This window comes from Balaenoptera borealis, assembly GCF_965194805.1.
Source record: "Balaenoptera borealis genome assembly, chromosome: 14".
In the NCBI taxonomy this organism is placed as follows: domain Eukaryota; kingdom Metazoa; phylum Chordata; class Mammalia; order Artiodactyla; family Balaenopteridae; genus Balaenoptera; species Balaenoptera borealis.
The window spans coordinates 27,924,997-27,943,102 of NC_138875.1; the positions used below are offsets into that span (position 1 = coordinate 27,924,997).

The 18,106-nt window shown below is 43.3% G+C and overlaps 1 protein-coding gene and 1 long non-coding RNA gene across 7 annotated transcripts in view; one reads left to right on the forward strand and one right to left on the reverse strand.

Annotated features, from left to right (window-relative positions):
• SLC14A2 (solute carrier family 14 member 2) overlaps positions 1-18,106 on the reverse strand; it is a 450,437-nt gene that overhangs the window by 140,113 nt on the left and 292,218 nt on the right. The window lies entirely within an intron of this gene.
• Positions 1-18,106, forward strand: part of LOC309610451 — an 80,735-nt gene that overhangs the window by 24,935 nt on the left and 37,694 nt on the right. For all 3 annotated transcript variants that reach the window (XR_014233947.1, XR_014233948.1, XR_014233949.1), the window contains exon 1: positions 1-18,106. This exon is cut by the window's left edge and continues 24,935 nt beyond it; it is cut by the window's right edge. This is a non-coding gene — a long non-coding RNA (uncharacterized lncRNA).

Here is an 18,106-nt window from a genome sequence, read left to right on the forward strand (position 1 = left end):
ATTACAGACTGAATGTGCCCACCCCCTCCAATTTATATGCCTAACCCCCAATGTGATGGTACTAAAAGGTGGAGCCTTTGGGAGGTGATTAGGTCATGAGGGCGGAGCCCCCATGAATGGAATTAGTGTCATTATAAAAAGAGATACAAGAGAGATGATCTTTCTCTCTGCCATGTGAGGGCACAATGAAAAGATGGTCACCTGTAAACCAGGAAGAGGACCTTCACCAAGAACCTGACTATGCTGGCACCCTAATCTTGAACTTCCAGCATCCAGAACTTTGAGAAATAAATTTTTGTTGTTTAAGCCACCCAGTCTATGGTATTCTGTTATAGCACCTTGAACTAAGATGCAAGGTCTGGTGGAAAAACCACTGGGCTTGAGTCTGAATTCTGACCTAGCTACTAACCAACTTTGCTATCCTGAGTAAATCAATGCACCTCTCTGCACTTTTTTTCCATCTATACATTTAGATTTTTTTTTAAGAATTTTTTAAAAAAATTAATTAATTAATTTTTGGCTGTGTTGGGTCTTCTTTTCTGTGCGAGGGCTTTCTCTAGTTGCGGCAAGCAGGGGCCACTCTTCATCGCGGTGCACGGGCCTCTCACTATCGCGGCCTCTCTTGTTGCAGAGCACAGGCTCCCGATGCGCAGGCTCAGTAGTTGTGGCTCAAGGGCCTAGTTGCTCCGCGGCATTTGGGATCTTCCCAGACCAGGGCTCGAACCTGTGTCCCCTGCATTGGCAGGCCGAATCTCAACCACTGCGCCACCAGGGAAGCCCTAGATGTTTGAACTATTTAGCGTTTGGGCCCCTTCTAGCTCCCTATTTCTAACATTTGCCACTCTTTTGTAAATTCCCTTCCAGCTCCAGTGAGGTCTCATAAGGAAATAACCTACAGTGATGAGGAGCAGGGAGAGGAATTCATAGAGAAAGTGCACACAAAATAAACCTTAAGGTCTCTCACAGCTCCAAAGTTGCAGCTTTGCTTCCTCAGACTCAAAGTGCCTCCCTGAGCAAAGTCACAATTTCACCTTCTCTCTCTTCCCTTGATGTGAAGCCCAAAGCCCAGGACACCCTAAACAAGGGTGTTTCTTCCTTTTCTATCCTCTTCCTGATTTGGGCTCTTGAGTCTGGCATGTTTGGCTTCATGAAACTGCTGAGCCAGGTTTAGTCATTAGGAAAAATGGGGTTCAAATGCAAACCCCTGGATGAGATTAGCTCAGTGCTCCAGCTTGCCACTTGGCATCATTTGACCTCTTCTGAAACTAGTCTCTGACCCTGGCCTCTGGACTCTAAATGAAAGGAAGATGACTTCTAATGAGCTCTCCCCAGCCAGGGGTGATGCAATAGTCAAATGCATTAATTCACATAGACTGTGAAATTGATCATGGTTCTCAAAGGACACATCCAAACTTGAAATGGTTCCAGTTTTGTAGAAACTTCTGTGTAGCAGAATACTTGGGGCTCCTCTGGCTTCAGTTAACCTGAATGCTTTGTCTCACCAAGAATAATGCCCGAATGATATTTCAGCACCCCATTTATTCAGAGGCCGAACTAGTAGCAACACAGATCTTGGACCCCATGTGCAAGTACAAAAACCTTCCAAACAACTGAAATAGCTTCCCACAGAATTTTTGCAATAAGTAAAACCCATGTACCATTCTCTCCCCTTAGGCTGTCATGCAGCACTTTATTGACTCTTGTTCGACACATGGTTCCAATATGTTTAGTTATAGATGATTGCCAAAGCCTACAGAAGGTTAGATATGGAGAATCAGATCTAAAATTGGGTTATGAGAGGCATTGGCATTAAGAAGAAACAAAGCTGAGAGTGTGGGGTGAAAAAAAAAAACTGTCTAGACCCAACACAGTAATAGAGGGACATTTTTATATTAGGACAGGTAGCCTCACGTAACTCATGAGATTTTTGCACTCTTCAGTGATGTGTTATGGAGAAGAGGCTACATTCAATTTCAACATTTGTTTTATAAGAAAGTAAGGAGGAAATAATCTTTGTCAGGAAGATTGCCAACAAAAATTATTTAAAAAAAAGGTTATTCTTGATGAGATTCATTTGAGTTAAAGAACTTTGGTTTGTGCCTCTGTGTCCCAGTGCCCAGCACATTGCATAGCACACAGCAGATTCTTAATAAACACTTGATGAATGAATGAAAAGAAGGAATATTTTGAAGGGTTGTGTTTTTTAATTCCTGGATAATTTACTTATCATGTTTTCCAATGATTTATTGAACAATTATCTTTATGGAGCACCTACCAACTAGGCAGGCAGGGTCTTCCTTCTCAGAGAATGGTGCTAGATCAGTGACAACCACCTGCAATAGTATGTGTGAACGATCTGGATGCCTGGCTCTGTAGGTTAGGCCTGCCTTGGGATCCTGGCCAGGTTTTACGCCTATTTGGAGAAATTGAAGTCCATAGAGACTTCTGTCCATTCCAGACACTCTTTTATTTTAAACCCTCAGACACAAGGCAACTCTCCACCAAAGAGCTTCAGAGAGGGAGTCCCATACAGGATCGGTGTGCTGAGAACACCACACCCTCCCACAGCTTGGGCTCCTTTGTTAAGTCAAAACTATTTTTCTCTTGTTGGCTGATTGACTCCAATTCAACCTTAAGTCTTGGGCCACAGTGTGACAGGGCTAAAGATTTCAGGGGGAGAGGCTGGAATAAGCTGGGGATTGACATTTGGGTTAAACTTTAGAAAAATAATTCCTTGATGTGTACTGATGACCTATTATGTGCCCAACACAATATGTAGAGGTCTTTACTAAGAAGGGGCCAAAGAAATAGAAAACCTAGATTTTTTCTTATGTAGAAAACAACCTAAATGTTAAGAAAGTACCAGGTTGGGTAGTAGGAGCCACACTTTCCATCTCTTGGATTCCTGCCAGCCTGTTTGCTTCCTCATATACGGTCACATACTCAATACCTGTGTCAGTATATGGCCCAATAAGCAAGGAGAAGTAGATTGTAGTGAAGTATTTTTTTTTTTAAAGATCTTTTACTGCACAAGGCTAAATAGTTGTTTTGACTGTGTTCATATTCCCACCACTGATTTTTTTTCAGGTATTTATTACTGCCGAATAAATAACCCCAAACAAAGATGTGTTATTTCTCTTGACTCTGTGAGTGAGGAATCTGAGCAGAGCTTTTGTTCCCTGAGTCACTCACTTAGCTGCATTCAGCTGATGGCTGGGTTGGAAGGTGCAAGAAGACTTCACCCATACGTTTGATGCCTTGGTTCTCCTCTGTGTGGCTTCTTCCTCTCCATGAGAGAAAGAGTGATTAGTGGTATCAAATCATTCAGAAGTCTAGCCTAAGGTTCTTTAGAGTGCAGTGGCTGCTTCCCCAGAAAACAGAAATATGAAAGCTTCTGTTCTAGGTTTGGAATTGACACAGAGTCATGTTCATCTCAGTTTATTGGTCAAAGAAAGTCACCAGGCCAGCCCCAGAGGAGGAGAAATAGCCTCCATTCTGGATGGGAGAAGCATATACGGAAAGGAGGAATTGATGGTGGCCATCCTTGGATGCTATCTAGCACACGTTGGACTCTTGTTTGTTTTAAAATTAATTGAATATATTTGAGGCTCCAAGGAAATTGACTGCCAGGCCCAGGGATTGCTCACTGTCATATCTCCAATATCGTCCATGGTTCTGATTCAGAATGAACCAGTCAGGTTTTGATAGAAACGAATGTGGGGTGTGTGTGTGTGTGTGTGTGTGTGTGTGTGTGTGTGTGTGTGTGTGTTAATTGGGAGTGGAGGTTCCTATTGGCTGGATGGTTAATCCACTAATGAAGTGACCTGAAATAGAATACAACTGTATGTGATTTATGACCCTATGTGTTAGCACTCCTGGACAGCATGGATGCTACAGGTTCTTAGCCCAGGTAAGGTAACTGGTATAATCCAAAGATGTCAGGATATCAGTGGGTCTTTTTCAGCAACATGGATTTTGAAGTTGAATTTGAAACTACATGGATGACATTGAAAGTTTAATGGCACCTTCCAACGGCTACCTTCCTGCTTAAATCTAGAACAATCCTGTGCCTTTCAGATAATAAAAGATACCTTTTAGGAGGAATTCTTGAAATGCTTTTGAAATAAGAATGCCTTTGCACATAGACTTAGAGAGACTGAGGAAGTGTGTCTGCACATACACACACACACACACACACACACACACGGCTATCGTGAACAGTGGTTCACCTGGCCAATGGAGCAAGTATGGGCTGAAGTCCAACAAGTCAGTGTGGGGCTTCTTCTGTCTGGAGGAAGGGGGAAATAATTTCAACAGGAATGTCTTAAGAGCCCCTGAGGCTAGTGGTGGTCCTATGGGCAACACACACACACAGAGTTTTCTGCCTTAATTACAGGACAGTATTCCTTGGAGGTGGCGTCAAGACTACCTCAATAAGTAAACCTTCTTTTCTTGGAAAGAGCTGTTGATTTGGCCATAAGATTAACTTTCTAGGAGAGAAGTTTTAGGCGGTGGAGAAGACTAATGAACTGCAGTCATTCACATTTATATATCAGTTTGCAGCACTTTCAAATATAATATTGTACTTAATCCTCACAATCCTTAGATCCAGATATTGCTACCTCCACTTTACAGTTGAAAAAACAGGCTTAGAATAGGTGACTTCCCCAAGTAGACACAGCTGCTAGGAGTGTCCAGGTTAGAACTGAATTGGGGGCTTTGAACTCCAAATGCCATGTCTTTTTCATATCATGGGTCTGTAGAAAAGACTGAGATTTATATTTTTTCTGTAAATGTCGTCTTTCTTCTCGTGAAAAAGTTGAGTAGGTTAAGGTATGAACTGGGTAATTTATGTAATTCTACTGCTACTGCTAGTTTCGGCGGATCCTGGTCTTTTAATTTTTCTCTTACACTATTTTCTGCAACATCATTAACATCAAGTACAACAAATAAGACATCTAAGGGGTTGTGTTGTTAAGATTTTTGAAATGAAAAAATGGGCTCATAAAGGTGGCTCTGTTCCTAAGCATCTCAAGTCTTGGATTTGTCAGCTTTTCTCACTAACTAACTGAGAGGTGCCATCTAAGGACTCAGGAGCCTATTGCCCAACAAAACCTTCATAAATCTGCCACCACAGGACACAGAGCCAAGCTTTCTTTTCTTGGAGGATTCTTGGGAAAAGATCTCAGCTCTGTCATTCACCAGCTGTGTGACGTTGGGCAAGACATGCTCCTTTCTAGGCCTTAGTTACCTGACCAATAAAATGAAGGCTTTGGTAGATTATCCCTGAGATCTCTGCAGTGCTGATATTTTATGACTATAACTTTCCATTGTTATCCATCCAGCATCTATTATTCTGATTTTGAAGAATCTTCTTCCTGTCCAATACTTCCTCCTTTAATTATATTTTTTTATTTGCGTTCTGTATCGGGTCATGGTGAATTTTGTAGCAGTTCCCTCTTTGCCTGTAAAATTTCTGCTCCAGATTATCATAAAAGATTGAGAAAGTTAAAATCCACCCCTCTTAGCCCACCGATAAGGCCTTTGCGATCTTGTTCCATTCTACCCGTCCACAAGGTATTTCCCCTTCCTCTTCTGCATGAACTTTCTGTTGCAGCTAAGTCACATTCTACCCACATCCCTCTCCTTATGGCTCAGTTCCCTAATATTATACACCCTGTATCTCTTTGCTGACCTCTCAAGTTCACTCCAATATCACTTCTTATCTGAATCACTATTTTGGCCCTACTGCTTTCCATTTAGTGGATTTTCTGGTTACTTTCTTTATCTTTCCAAGTAAATTACAAACTACTTGACTCAGATATCATGATTCTTTCTTCCGTGTCCCCACAGTGCCAAGCATGGTTAGTCTGGGTCTATTGATTCGTGGGTTAGAGGAGCCTACCACCCAATTAGGAAACAGAATTAGGAATTGACATTTTGCTGCAGTGTTAAAGTGTCCTGACCATTACTCCAGGCCACGTCACACATAGTTCTCTCAGACTGCACCAGCAAAGAGAATTTTTTATTTCCTTCAGCTGGACAGGAAATCCCAGTGACTATAAACCATGAGGGGTCACTGTTGGGAAGAGAATGGTTGTACAGGCTAAGATATGTTACGCTAAAGACCCTTCCTTCTGCATAACCCAAATACTTATAGCCTCAACATTCGTTCATTTTCTCTGAAGCTATCTCTCAGGAAGAAGAAAGTCTCGATACCATATGCCTTCTTTCTTCATTTAATCAAGTAAATGGTGTTTTTATTGACCATTTTAATTTTCCTTTTTGCTTACAAATATCCTTTGAACTAGTAGATTGATTTCAATGAGACTTGTTGCGACATTAAAGAGCCCCAAGATGCACCTTGAATTCCATCGTGTCTCAGAAAACACCTAGAAACAAAATGGCCACCACCAACTGCATTAAAAACGACACATCTGCCATCAATTTAAATTTGCACAGTTGGAGGTTTGGAGCTGCTGTTGCATTGGGCGTGTTCATGGGCCAGGGTTCATCCAGGAAGCTATCAGAAAATTTATTCCTGCTCTTAGAAGTCTCATCTAAAATGTGAAAATAATTGTTGAGCAGATTTACAAAATGCTAATTGGAATGCAATGCACAGCAAATAGGTCAGTTAAGTTTGTGAGCATTTTGAAATTATTATAGGTAGATAGATAATTATTTTTATCTATAGGGTTTAAAGTAAAAGTCATTTCTGTGACTGGGACAAGGGTTTTGGCACATGTTCAGAGCAAGTCAAAGGAATTAATAAAGAGTAATAGAGGGAAACGGAGCCAAGGAATATCTAAGCTGTGTATCCCTAGGGAGCTTGGAAGTGATAGGAAAAGGGACATTCTTCAAGACATGCAGGCGGGCTGTACCAGTGTAACTATCATCAATCATTCATTGCAGCCCAATCCACCCGACATTTCCCAGGAGAGGGAGATGGAGAGACAAGAGGCCAGCGCGATCCCATGAAGTTCTTGCTTCATTTGCTTATTTCTACGAGTAAATGCAAGTTATTTTGTTTGTTTCATTACCGACAGAAGCCACAGTAAAGAACCCCTGGGTAGGTAGGAGGGAGAGTTTAAAGGATGGCAGGGACAGAAGGGAGGATAATTTATGGCATTTCACCTGATAATAGTGAACCTTACTCTCTCTCTCTCTTTCTTTCTCTCTCTCTCTTTCTCATACACACACAGACACACATAAACACACACACACACACACACACATACAGACACACATATGCATGCACAGAGTCATCTGCTTTAGGATTTCCAAATTTTTCCATTTTGGTGACCACGTGTGGTCAGAAGAAGATGGGTGGGATGCCGTAAGCTTCTTGAATTACTCCTGCCGGAAACCTCACTGAATTCTGAAGAAAGCTTTTCTTTAACCCTAAGTACCAGGGTCAGAAAAAAAAAAGCAGAGGTTTCTCATTTCAAGGTTGGACTAGGGGAGGGGTAAGGCAAAATGTGGGGAAAAGACTTTCAGCTTCAGGAGGAGGAGAAGTGACATGAACTGTACCGCACAGGCTCCTAGTATTTTATATGTTTTAAAACATTTTACATATTTCTGTTTGATCCTGACAATAGCAATCTGAAGTAAATATTATCTCTGTTTAACATATAAGGAATAGGAACTCAAAGAGGTTAAGTAACTTGTTCAATGTATAAGGTTTAGTAAGTGGCAGGAGCTAGGATTCCAACCCACATCTTGTGCTATTTTCACTGTGCACTGCACCATCAGATGTGATAATGGTTGTGCTCTTTGGATGTGTGAAAAGTTATCCTATGCAAGAGGAGCTGGCTGGTGTTTTCCCACAAATATCTGAAGTCTAGAGCAAGCTGGGAGGGGCCTGGCACAAGACAGAAAGGACCTAGATCTCTCTGTAATTAGGGCAAAGCTGGAGCCCCTGAACTCTTAAGGCATCTGTTCCATCTATTTTGAATATTCTAGATTCATTTATTCATTTACTAATTAAACGTATTTATTGAGTCTCACTAGTGACCAGGCACTAGGCCAAAGCTGAGGTTGCAATGGGGAGACAGGAGTAGCTAACCAGCTGGTAGATGTGACAGGGGCTCTCAGAGAGGCAAATAGAAGAACTGGAGGGATCTGGTATCACAGAAGAGGCAGGAAGTGTCAGAGGAGGGATCTAGGAGCAGGCAAATTGGCTGGAGCCAGGCATCTCCCGCTGAATCTCAAGAACTAGTCCAGGCGTTGCCAGGAACTTTTCAATAAGTTAGAAGACAGACACGAATGTGGAAGCCAAGGCTCACTCTGCCTGTCCTTGAAGCACCATCTAAGAAAAGAAACTTTCTTGATGACTCTGAGCAGAGAATGCCTTTGCCATCCTGGAGAACCAGCTAGAAAGTCAGTTGGGTGGGCACCTTCCAGTAAAGGAATTACAGGGAACAGGGCGAATGCCTTCAGAGAGAACCACTGGGAGTCGTTTGCTCCCCTTGGCCTATGAGCTACCCTGCCTGCACCTGTCATAACCTGGGTCAGGCCCTGGCAGCACCTCTGTGAGACCCTGGCTGCCGTCCATCCCACATGTCTCTCCCCAGCCTGTCCTGCTGTCCAGGGCTAGGAGGGAGGTTCTGTTGGGGGAGTTCAGCTGCAGTCGGGGATTGCTGAACCTGGAGCCTGCACGTGAGCATTTAGTGCCCCTGGCCTTGCTCTTCCCCAGGGGTTTCAGGAGCTTTCTTCTGGTTTCCATATTAGATTTAGGCTCTTTGAGGACAGGAGACTGCATTTTCTCCTCCTCTTGTATTTTCCACAGTGACTGACACTGATGTGAGCACTGTAGTTGTTTATTGCTGGTTGATAAAAGGCTAATTGGTGCTGTTGTAGAGCATTGTAAGGAAAGACACTCTGAGTTTTAAACTTCACTTGGAGTCACAGAACCACGGAATGTAGGAACAGGCAGGGCCTTGATGCCTACCCCTTATTTTATAGATGGGGAGACTGAGGCCAGAGAAGGTAGGGGAATCATTTAAGGGCTTAGTAGAGTTAAGTCCACACCTGTGTGTTCTCTTCTCTGGGCCTTTGTTCTTGCCACCAAGGCATCACCCACTCTCTAAATGAGCTCTGAACTCAAGAAGAACAGTGAAAGGTCAAAGTTTCATACTCATCTGATAGCTGCTGGCCCTCCCATGAGCTGGATGAGGAACTGAGGTCAGTGTACCTTGCCTGCCGTGGGTGACCAGGCTTCTTTGAGCTTCCATGGGGTCTTATCCAGCCATTCATCTCATTTTGGTTCCAGCTGGGCTGGTTCACACTGAGTCAAGCACATATCCCTCTTACTGCCTTCACCTTTTCTTCCAACCTTACTCAGACCTTGCTGGGTCTTCAAGGCCTGGTTGAGTTCAATGCAGTGCAATGTAATTCAACAGACATTTATCAAGGACCTCATGAATACAAGGCATCGTGTAGCCAGACACTGGGAGTGTTGAGGATACTAAATTAATAAAACACACTCCCTGTTCAAGGCTCAATGGGAGGCGAGATCTATAAAGAATCCAGACCCACAGCCCAAGGCTGAGAGCAGTAGTAATACAGATCACTTATTGAGCACCTACAAATTACCTGACTCTGTCCCAGGCACTTTATATTTGTTACTGCCAATCCTTCCAAGGCCAGAAAAGGCAGGTATTAGATGCCGCACAGTATATTCAAAAGAGCTCTAGTTTTGTAATCAGTCCTGAGGCTAAATTCCAATGCCATCTCTTACAAATGATGTGTCTTTGGGCAAGTTACTTAACTTCTCTGCACCTTTCATCTGTAAAATCAGGATAACAAAACCTTCTTCAGAGGATGGATGTGAAGATTAAATGATAAAATGCACAGGAAGGGCCTAGTGTTGAGTAAGTGCTTGACAAATGTGACCAGAGAACTGATGGTCCAGGAAAAGTGGAAAAACATCACGAAGGAAGACCTCAGCAGAGGCCCACGCAACCTGTCACAGCAGGACAGAAGCAGTTGTGGGCTGGGGAGGGTCAGAGGAAAGATGCATCATTTGGGCCCAGTCTCTAAAGTCAGGAAGGATTTGGGGGAGAGGATGGTGGCCACCAAGGTGCTCTGGTTGTTGCTGCCCTGAGTGACCTGTCTTTGTGATGCTTCCCCACACCAGCAGTGTGTCTGGGTTGGGTTATCCAGACCCAGCATAGGATCGGAGGCTAGAGGGACTTTCTTGGCATTTTCCCCCTTTATTTATTTAATCTCTTCCTCAAACTGAGAACCAGCTACAATCCTCCCCAGTTTGGAAAGTGGAGACACCTAAGTTCCCATTACCTTAGTGGCTGGTGTAGACCACAGCCTGCTATAGACCATCCATGGGGTCCTGATAAGACACTTGGACTGCTCCAAACTTGAACCCTAAAACTGGCCAGTTTTGGGGGTTGCACATGTGCAAAGCCATGGTATGTTCTGCATTGGGAGCTAGCAGTGATAGGAGCCCCAAGCAGTCCAGATTGTCTAAACCAGGTGTCCTTAAAAATGTCCTCTGACTTCCATTACCCAAGGCAGTGGGGTGTAGCCTGTTGGGTAATATGATTTTCAAATGACCCACATGTCAGTGCGAACTGGGAAATTAGATGAGAGTCTGAGGAAGGCAAGCGAGCAAGCAAACAAAAATCCTCATGCAGCAAACAACATCAGCTTTAAAAAAGCATACAAAAAAAATCAATAAATAGCTGTGGTCTAGAATGAATGAATGAATACATGAATGGAATTTCCTGAACAAAGTACTATTACCAAAACCATCAGCTTCTTGCAGAGGACAATGGAGAACTAGGCTTGTTTCCCAGGAAGTGCTAGTGCAGTATTAAGTGTGCTCCGTGGCCCTTCCATTCCGGGTAGTGAGTTATGTAGGGTTGTTCCTGCCCAGAGCTGGAGCTGAGGGTCGGGTCAAGCAGAATGAGAGACAGGGACTGAGGGGTGCTGCCAGGAAGCCGCTGTGCCGAGGAGGGCAGGGTTAAAACTCACCCTGGTCTGAAACGTTAAAGGCGAGCCTGCCAGAGCTACCTTCTTGAGTTTATCATTGCAAGCTAGATGTTTTCTCAGAGGCTTACTCTGTTTATGCTTCTAGGGCTTAGCTGCTCTGGATATCAAGGTGAATGGTAAGAAACACTTTCTTTTCACAACACATCACACCCATAACATGATACTGCTTCTCATGGCACTTTATATTTCTGAAGGTACTTTAGCATTCATGCTCCTATTTGAAATCCACAATAACCCAGTTGGGGGATTATCTCCCGTAACAAGATGTGCAAACTGAGGGTCAGAAATGGTACATGACTGCTTTAACAGTACTCAGGGGGCAAATAGTCAAGGCAGGATCAGAACCCATGTCTCCTGACTCCCAGCCCAGCATTCTTTCCTCCACGACAAGATGCCCCCAAATGAGACATCTGCTCAACGAGCGAATGCGATGTTCCAGGCCAGTCCCCCTAGGTCTCCAGGTAAATGCTCTTGCCTTCTGGTGATGTCCCCTTCCCCTCATTATCCCCCTCCTGTCTCCCTCAGCTTGAGTCCCTAGAATCACCTGGCTGTTTGGTACACATGCAGATTTGGGGGCCAACCCCAGAGACTCTGATTCTGTAGGAATCTGCATTTTTGACACACTCACCAAATGATTTTGATGCAGGTTGAACTTTGCAATTTGCTAGTTTAGGGAAATCAGTGAATTTTGAAGATTACTTGAGCCAGACATTATCTCACATTAAATTGGTTCACTTGAAAGGTAAGTTTAAAAAATTAAAAGAAAAAGGAAAGGAAAAAAAGAAACTGGCTTCCTCCTTGGTGGTCTTTTCCAAGTTTACTATTCCTGCCTCAAATGTCTCTCTTATTTTCTGCTTCTCCCAACCTTCTAAGCTTCTCTGAGGGTCTCCCTGCTCTAGACTCTTAGGTCCTTGAGCTGTATCACACTTTCCTCACTGCACAGTCACTGCGGTTCTGCCTTTGCGGCTCTCTGTCCCTAACCCTGGGTACTCTCTGAGGGTGAGTTTTCTGTATCCCCAAGAGTCCTCGGCTCAATGCTGGAGACTAAAAGGATACTTTAGCCATACTCTTGGAATGAGCCACTTAACTGTTGGTCTCTGCCTGGCACCGCTCCCCAGATCCATCAGTGTGGATAATCAAGACATGGTTGTTGTAGAAGCAAAGCCCATCACCAAGTAGGCGTTGAGACCTTCCTGGTGTAAAGTCCCAACTAAAACATCAAAAACTCCCTTCAAAAATATGGGGACTTAGAAATAACAAGTGTTGATGAGGATGTGGAGAAAAGGGAGCTCTTGTGCACTGCTGGTGGGAATGTAAATTGTTGCAGCCTTTAGGGAAAACAGTGTGAAGTTTCCTCAAACAATTAAAAATAGAACTACCATATGATCCCGCAATTCCACTTCTGCGTATTTTTCTGAAGAAAACGAAAACACTAATTCAAAAAGATATCTTCAACCCATGTTTATTGCAACATTATTTACAATAATTAAGATATGAAAACAACCTGTCAAGAAGATGCCATACACGCTCACACACACACACACACACACACACTGGAATACTATCCAGCCACAAAAAATAGAAATCTTGCCATTTGCAACAATATGGATGGACCTTGAGGTCATTACGCTAAGTGAAATAAGTCAGACAGAGAAAGACAAATACCATATAATCTCATTATATGTGGAATCTAAAACAAAAACAGAAACAAAAATAACAACTTCATAAATACAGGGAACAGATTGGTGGCTGCCAGAAGTGGGAGTCAGGTACAAGCAAAAGGTACAAACTTCTAGTTATAAAATAAGTCATGGGGATGTAAGGTACAGCATGGTGGCTGCAGTTAATAATTCTGTATTGCATATTTGAAAGTTGCTAAGAGAGTAGATTTTAAAAGCCCTCATCACAAGCAATTATAACTATATGTGGTGACAGATGTTAGCTAGACTTATTGTGATTATTTTGCAATATATAAAAATATCAAATATCATTATGCAATATCATTACATTGTACACCTGAAACTAATATAATATTATATGTCAATTAACAAAAAGGGACTAAAAAATAGGGCCATACTAATTGTTGACAGTCACCTGATAAAGAACTGGGGTGGTGGGAGGGGCAGGGTGTGGGTCCAGCCCACAGGTGAACCTGTTACTTGGGTACAGACAGTACTCTTGGCCTGGACGAGCTGTCCAGATCCCAGGGGAGCTCAGAGGAGACAGGCTGGGGGAGGTGTGCGCACCCCTCACCACTGCTGGAAGGAGCACTCAAGCACCGGGGCTCCGCTATTGCAGGGCAGGAGAAAATCGTCTTTGTCCTTCTAGGAGAAAGCAGCAAGCGTCAGGCAACGGTAGTGATAACAACAGTTACATTGGCGTACCGTTGCCACTTAACTAAGTTTTTCCCTGATCTTTTCATGATCACCTATAAATTAGGTAAATTGTTACTTCTAGGTTTAGAGAGGAGGAAGTAGATGTCCCCAGAGGTTAAGTGAATTGCCCCAGGTCACAGACATGTTTGACCCCTGTTTACAGATGCTGAAATCTCACGCTCTCCCAGGGACACCATGTTGCTTCTTGCCCCCTGGCCACATCTCTTTAGGATGTATACTCCCAGAAAAACATTTTTCTATAAAGATCTAACTCATTGTACATGCAGAGGTTTTTGGGGTTTTTGTGTGGGGGGGTATAATTGACATTAATATTATATTAGTTTCAGGTGTACAACATCATGATTTGATATTTGTATATATTGCAAAATGATCTCATTAAGTCTAGTTAACATTCGTCACCACATATAGTTACAGAATTTTTTTCTTGTGATGAGACATTTTAAGACCTCCTCTCTTAGCAATTTTCAAATATGCTACACAGTATTATTAACTATAGTCACCATGCTGTATGTTGCCTCCTCATGACATTTATTTTACAACTGGAAGTTTGTGCCTTCACCATTTCACTCATGAAGAGTTTATTCCATAAATTGTAATTGAAAAGAATAGAAAGAAATGCAATTTTAAGTGCACTTAATCAGTCATTCAAAAGGTATTAATATAGTCCTTAGTACTATGAAAAAGCACTATGCCAGGCACTGTGAGGGATACAGGGGTATGGTCAAGGGATGCCTATTGACCCATGACCTGAACCACACATCACCCTAGTTCTCTATCAGGTGATCTGTCAACAATCAAGTGTAGTATGTTCATTTTTTTGAAACGAGTGTTTGAGATTTCAGTTGGAGCTTTTCACTTACTAGGGACTCAATGCCTATTTGACGATGGGCTTCACTTCTCACAACCACGTCTCTATTATCCACACTGATGGCGGGAGGAGAGCCAGGTGGAGCCTTGCAGGGCTGAATGGCTCATTCCAAGACTATGGTTAAAACATCGTTTAGTCTCCATAGACATCACAACTATGGTTCCTAACCCCTAGGAACTTAAACCAAGCAGTATGTATAAGGCATGTACATTGGCCCAAAGAGCTCTAAGCATGCCGCAGGTGTGGTTTCCGGCACGTGAAGGGAGCAGTGGCTGCCAGCTCCTATCCACATATGCAAAGATCTGCTAAAGCCCAGAGGAGCTGGGGTGGGGGGTGTAGCTTGATGCCACTGCCAGGTGCCTGGTGGCACCAGAATGTTAGTTCCTAGCTCAGGACTCCACCTGACTCTGGCCTCATTCAGAGACTCACCTTAGGGCAGAACCCAAAGTATTCTAACAGCTGTGGGGCTTTCAGACCATAGGCCCCTGAGGCCAGCTGGTCCCTGAGCAACAGCATGGTGGGGTTTCTCTGAACCCTTAGATTAATTTCCTAGAGTCATTAGCCAGGAGATATTTGGCTTGGCATCTTTTTGATTCCCAAGCATCAGGTTGTGGCTTATAAGCTTATTTCTTCCTTGTCTTCACCTCTATCCATTACCCCAATTAGTTATCTGCCAGGGACTCTTCCCCAATGTACGGGAAGAAAAAGAATTTTCCCTCTACCCTTCTAGGGTTCTTGGCTGACTCACCCTTGTAATAAAAGACATTAACAGGAGAAAAACAAAGTTTAATAACATGTATACCTCCTATGTATATGGGAGATACCAGGAAACCTGAGTAACTGTCTGAAAAGGTCACCACCTTAAATAACATCCTCAGTTAAAGACAAAAGATGCTGGGGTGGGGTGGGGGAGGGAAGGGCCAGTTATGGGAGGTTACCAAGGAAAGGCACAGTAAACAAGGGTAAGGTTGTAATGCAGATATAAGTCTCTGTGTTCTCCATTGATAAAGAGTTTCTGGACATTTAGAATCTCTTTCCCTTCCTGGGAGGGACAGGAGACACCCATACAAATGAAGATTTCCTGTACAAATATAAATGTTTCTTACAAAGGGGCAACTTCTACTTGGTTTTCAGAGCTTCTCCTGTGGCTGTCTTTTTAAAAAAAATAATCAGGGCTTCCCTGGTGGCGCAGTGGTTGGGAATCTGCCTGCCAATGCAGGGGATGCGTGTTCAAGCCCTGGTCTGGGAGGATCCCACGTGCCGCGGAGCAGCTGGGCCCGTTAGCCACAGTTGCTGAGCCTGCGTGTCTGGAGCCTGTGCTCCGCAACAAGAGAGGCCGCAATAGTGAGAGACCCGCACACTGTGATGAAGAGTGGCCCCCACTTGCCGCAACTAGAGAAAGCCCTTGCACAGAAACGAAGACCCAACACAGCCATAAATAAATAAATAAAATTAAAAAAAAAAAAAGATGTAAAAAAAAATCAGCTCAAGATAATCCTTATGCGAAAGAGACATATTTTGGGGTGTCATATTCTGTTTCCCTTCACCAGCAACAGCAAGCAGTGAATTATGTGTCTGGGATTCCCGCTGGGGTGTGAGCAAGTGAGGGGTGTGTGTCTGTGGGTGTATACACTTCCGTGAGTGGTACGTGTGGTCATGGGGGTGTGGAAGTGGGAGAGGATGATCCAAGTTCAGAACTAACACTGCGGACTCCGCGGACGGGCAGATAATTTCCTGAGTGTTGTGTCCAGCCTTGGAGTATTCCATCTCCTACAAGAAGCGATCAAATGGAACTGTGCCTGGTTCAGGGGTTAGCTAATCTGCAAGGGAGATTGTTGTAGTCTGAGCCCCACCTTGCTTTTTCTCGCCTTCGTGGATTCAGTTCATTTATACATGGATTCAGTTGCTTGTTAGTGTGTCCTGCAATGCTTCCCTAAGGATATAACTCTGCAGATGGACGACATTTTTTATTTTCTTAATATTATTCTTAGCTTTTTGGAGAAGAGTTTTTAATGATTATTCCTCCTGGTATTATTTTAGTTTCCAATTACAATGTGGTATACTCTAGCACACTGTTATTTTGTAAATGAGTGTATATACTTATTGTAAATTGATTCCCTGAACAGGCCCCAAACGTTTGCATTTAGATTGTGTATTATATTACTTGCATGCCACCAGGCTGGCCCACAGCCAGCTGGGGCTCTCAGCCTGCCAGAAGCAGGGTGGACCATCTCATTTTCCCCGACACCTGTGCAAACCAGCTTGCCTGCCTTCGGCTGTGCTCTCCAGGGAGAAAGAGCTAAGGTGGCACTCTGTTGAGGAGGTGTCCAGAAACCTGAGATCCACCTAGTCTTTTTTCGTAAGAAAAGAACTAGAAAAAATTTCAACTCCAGTCCCCAAGACTATCCATCTTTTTGTGAAAACACAAAGGAAGGTGAGCTCTGGTCACAAGGTCTTAATCCCTTACCATCAGTGGTGAGTTCAGACAGCATCAACTTGAACCACTTCTCTCTGAAGCTTTTCCTGGGGGCCCAGGCCAATTAGAGTCCCTTCTGCTGGGTTCTCCCTATTATTACTCCATCCCAGCAGTTATAGGGCTGTGCTACTTACTAATATGTCTATTTCACCTCCAGACTGCAAAAGTGGGCAGGAGTCTTTCCAACAGTAATCTTGGTGTCTAGAACTGTACTTGACAGCTAAATAGATTGAATGAATGAACACATGACTGAGTACAAATGCTATCACAGAGGAGTTATGCTGCAGTTTAACACTGGGTACATGCAAAAAATGGGTGTATAATTTTTTTGAAGGATTATAATCAATTAAAAAATCACAGTATTTAATAAAGTATGAAAACTTAAGTGTGTAGCCCATGGTGAACAGGGATCCAATTTGTATCACCTGTGGAAAGAAATGGAGCATCTCAAAGATGTGTCAGAAATGCTGTGGTAACCCAGAGCTGTTATCTATGCTTTGGCAGGTAACAGATCTTTTAAAGAATGGGATTGCAATTGGGAAAATATATTATGCATCTTATTCCTTATTCTCTATGATGGAGTAGAAAGCAGATAGAATCTAGTTGCTGTGTTCATTATTATTATTATTTTAGAGTTAAGATATCTACTTTAAGATGTCAAAGTTAAGACACAGGATTAATTTGGACCTTCCAATTCAATGATCTTCTACAACAGTTGCAATAAATCACGTTACTCTTATAGCAGTTGTCCTGCTGAGCAAGTTGCTTGTTTTCTGCTCTCTGTAACCAGTGAACTTATATTTTTTGCACCTCTGTGAACCTAACTAATATTCCCTCCGAAGGAAAAGAGGGATTAAAGTCTTCAGTAGAAAGTCCCAAATCCCAAAGGAAGAATTTCAGGCACCAGTCCAGAGGCGAGAAAGCTCTGAGAGGGAAGGTCAGGGTATAGAGTTCCTTGAGTCCCAGGATTTACAACTCCTAGCCAAGAACTGGTGGCTGCCTTCACGTCAGGGTGAAACCGGCTCTGGCCACAATAAAGTCTGTCAAAAGCAGCTAATTGGCAAGTAGGGTCACAGCTTAGAAGTTTAGATAATGCTAGCCTGGGGTTTAATGCCACGATTAAAAGAATAAAAAGCCCTCCTGCTGAGAAGCCTTTTGGCTACTTCAGAGCCTTTAATTCCCATCAGAAAATGCCATGTCACTTCCAAGGGTTACTGCACAGGCTTGCTTTGGAGACGTAAAGGCATAATTATCTATGGGGAGAGTCAAGGCTGAGGTCAGTCTGGCTGGGGGTGGGCCTGCCCTTTGTGCAGATATTGGAATGTCTCAGAATCCCAGCCAGGGCCGTGTCTCAGG